Here is a 4,343-nt window from a genome sequence, read left to right as displayed (position 1 = left end):
CGACTGTGTGTGCACAGTGTGATAGGGTGTGGATGTGCATACACAGACGCCCACCCCTGCTGGTTGAGGTGGAGACTAGGGATTCACAACTGACGCCTTCCTCAATTGCTTCTCTATCATTTATTATTTTTTTGAAATAGGGTTTCTCTGTGTAGCTCTGGATGTCCTGGAACTCACCCTGTAGACCAGGCTGGCCTTGAACCAGAGATCTGCCTGCCTCTGCTTCCCAAGTGCTGGGATTAAAGCATGTGCCACCACCACCACCATCAGGCTCATTTATTTTATTTTATTTTTGGTTTTTTGAGACAGGGTTTCTCTGTATAGCCCTGGCTGTCCTGGAACTCATTTTGTAGACCAGGCTGGCCTCAAACTCAGAAATCCGCCTGCCTCTGCCTCCTGAGTGCTGGGATTAAAGGTGTGCGCCGCCACCACCACCCGGCTTTTTTTTTTTTTTAAGATTTATTTATTTATTATATGTAAGTACACTGTAGTTGTCTTCAGACACACCAGAAGAGGGCGTCAGATCTCGTTATGAATGGTTGTGAGCCACCATTTCGTTGCTGGAATTTGAACTCCAGACCTTTGGAACAGCAGTCAGTGCTCTCAACCGCTGAGCCATCTCTCCAGCCCCCTCATTTATTTTTCTAAACAGGGGCTCTCTCTGTACCTGAAATTCACTGGCTAGATTGGCTGGCCAACAAACCCCAGAATGCACCTGTCTCTCCCTGTTAATGCTAGGGTTACAGATATGTGTTGCCCTGCTCCACACTTTACACACTAAACCATCTCTTTAGCCCTGAAATAACTACTCTTTCTAATCCTATCTTACAACTGATTAGAACAGAAATGGAGTCATACTCTTTCAAGAATCTTGGCTAAGTAGAAGGGAAAAAAAAAAAAAGAAATCCGTTGTGAAAGGGAGAACAGCCTTGACAGTTACTCTAGAGTGTAGTGGGTCAGAGCACGGTTGGATACTCAGAGTGGCGTTACAGTTTAGAACAGTTAAGGGGACAAAAGAGTTATAAAGCAGGGAGTGGCTTCTCCACTTCCTCTGTAGGGCATGTGCTGCAATAATCCAGGCAGCACTTAAGTGCCCGGGCACACCATTGTATATAACCTGTGCTCATACTGCTGCATAAGTCATCTCCACATTACTTATGTCTAATACAATGCAAATGACGTCTAATCAAATGCTATCTTCTATTGTCTAGAGGATGATAACAAGAAGAGGTCTGTAGGTGCTGAGAACGGATGCAATTGCTTTTTCAAATATGCTTAACTTCACATAGTTGACCCCAAAGATACGGAACCCACAGTTGCAGAAGGCAAAATGTTTCGAATGAATGACCAAATGGTTCGAGGGGCAGGCTTTCAGAGAAGGTGGGAGGCCTGCGGTAAAGTATCCAGACAAAATACAGGACACCCAGTTAAACTGGCATCCCATATAAATAATTTTCCAGCAAATATGTCTTAAGGATTGAATTATGGGGCTTAGGGATGTAGTTGAGGGACCGAACCCTTGACTGGCGTGTGTAAAGCCCAAGGTTCCATTCCCAGGAGTGAAAAACGGTTGAATTATCTTGCTAGGTGGCCCTGCTTGGCCTGGAACCTGCTATGTAAACCAAGCTAACTTCAAATCTGTAGTGATCCTCCTGCCTCTGCCTCCTACGTGCAGGAACTCTTGTCTGTACAGCAGCACTCCTGCTATGATAATACAAAGGAAATAAAGGACCCCCCAGAGGGACATAACAAGTGGCTTTCAAGAGAAAATTAAATATACATTGAGACTTTTAAGATGAGTCAGAATTAGCCAGAGAAAAAATGAAGGGCTAAAAATGGAATACAGAAAGCTTACAGACAAAATGGAGTTTGACAGAGTTGATAGAAAGTGGCTCAGCTTGGATGAAGAATAGAGTCATAGGGAAAGAAGAGACTAGAGAGAGGGGAGGGGAGGGGAAGGGGATGGGGAAGGGCCATGAAAAGCCCTGTGGGTCAGCTAAGGAGATTGCTCTTTATCTAGTGGCTACAGAAAAGTCATTAAAGCAGGTGGTCAAACTCAGGTGCCTTCAGGGACAAGGCAGGTGACAAACAGGAGTATGGTACTAGGGGTAGTGGGGACTGCAAGACTCCAAGAGTGTGTGGCTCCTGAAATGCTGCCAGAGTCAAAGGTTAAAACTTTTACCCCAGGAGTGCCACGAGTTGTGTGACACTATTCCTGGGAGATAGAAGCAAACGTGGATTTACACAGATAGAGAATTGATAGCTCATCCAAGTAAGGATACCACCAAATTGGTGAACCAATGACTTTTTCTTGGGGTTACTAGCCGAGTATAGGTAAGGGGTTACTTATAACCGTTATGACTCAAGGCTGCTATGTCATCAAAAGTCCACCCCAGCATGGGTGATGGCTCACAAGAGCTGGAACCCTTTAGTGACTGCATTACTTATAGGTAGCTCAGACAGGTCAGAGAGTCTCTTTCACAGAGTTCAGTTGGTCTAAGCCTCTTCCAGGGAGCTCAGCTGATCTTCAACTCCTCAGCATATAATCTTGGGGAGAGAGGAACCTAGTGCTTCTGGCCAGTTTCAGGAACTTCCTAAGGCTTCTGAGTTGTGTATTTCCTCAGCTCCCCCAACCCCCACCCCTGTACCCCTTCCTTCCCTACAGCCCAACAGACAAGGTTTCTCTGTGTAACAACCCTGGCTGTCCTGGAGCTTGCTCTATGTATCAGGCTAGCTTTGAACTCAGCCTGCTTCTGCCTCCTGAGTGCTGGGATTAAAGGTGTTCTCCACCACTGTCAGGCTTACTTCCTGTATCTTAATGTGCCTCCTTTCAGAATTTCCCCGAGTGTTTAGAACTTGCTGAGTCTCACCTAGCTTCTTCAGAGGAAATTGCTACACAATGTATTTGTATTTTGGAACAAGACATTAGAATGCATAGGCAGTGCAGGTTAAATCTGAGGCAGGAAAGCCAAAAGCTGTCCCAGTGAGATAGGAAAAGTGTGAGCTAGAATGGAGCATGACACAAGAAAGATAGCTGCTTGTAGAGATGTTTAGGAGGAAGATAATAGCTTTTATAGATCCATTCAATAGGAGGCTAAGGGAGGCTAGGGAAAAGTTACTATTGGTATTGCAGAGCAGATTCGGTTGCATACATCGAAAGATAACAAGGTTCGTGATAGGAAGAACCAAACGGAAGGAGACACAAATAAATAATTTTTATGAGGGATAAAAATGGAATGTGGTGGGTTGGGGAGATGGCTTGGTGAGAAAGAGTGCTTGCTGCAAATGCAAGAGGACTTGACTTTAAATCCCAGCACATGCAAAACACAGACATGGCCACGTGTGCCAATAGCTTCAGGGTTTGGGGTGACAGTGGCAGAAACCGGTGGATCTCCAGAGCTCAATTGCCAGTAAGTGCAGATGAAATAGCAAGCTTCCAGTTCAGTGAGTGAGAGAGAAATCCTGTCTTAAAACCAAACCAAACAACCAAACAACCAAACAAAAACCAAGGTGGGGAGCAACAGAGGAGACCCTGAAGTATTCTTCTGGCCTCTGCATGTGTGTGTAGAGATAGATACGCACACATGCCTCCATGCATACATTTGTTAAAACTTTTTTTCCTTTAATTTAAAGAGCACATGAATCAAAATAATTAGGTTTGGGTATTTGTTCCTGGATTCTGGGAACAGAGGCATGGAGGTAATTAAAAGCCTAAAATTCACTCAGGAGTTGCAAAGACACATTAAATTAAATATGTATTTAATTCCCATCCCTTCCTAAACCTCACTAAAGTGATAGAAAAAAAGACTTTTCAAAAGCCTGATGAAGGCAAAGCACCCCTGTCACCCCAGCACTCAGTAAGGCAAAGCAAAGCACCCCTGTCACCCCAGCACTCGGGACAGTAAGGCAAGAAGATCTGCCAAGAGTCTGAGGCCAGCTGGTTACACAGCAGGACCTATGGCAACAAACCCAACCCAAAACAAACCAAAACAAAAAACCCAGTTGGGCAGAAAGGGCAGGAGAGGGGACAAAAGCTACCGGAGTTAGCATAGCTAGGGCTTGTGCACACTTAATTAACAGAGGAAAAGCCAACAGGCAACCTATTTTCACCAAAGAATTTCCCAATGACTTTTGGAATTTTCATAGGTATTTCTGGAAGTCTGGGGTAAGTGAAAGAGTTTGGGGGTGAAAAAGTCTTGACAACCATGGCCAAAGAATGACAACCACACCTCTCAACAGACCTTATGCAGGAGATTTATTGGGAAGGAGAGGAAGGCAAAAGGCTTCCTCTGGATGACCCAAACCAGAGGGACCATGTGGTGATGGTGGGGTCTACAGCGTAG

The sequence above is a fragment of the Mus caroli genome, chromosome 9, assembly GCF_900094665.2.
Source record: "Mus caroli chromosome 9, CAROLI_EIJ_v1.1, whole genome shotgun sequence".
NCBI classification, from domain to species: Eukaryota; Metazoa; Chordata; class Mammalia; order Rodentia; family Muridae; genus Mus; species Mus caroli.
Note: the sequence above shows the minus strand (reverse complement) of the source record.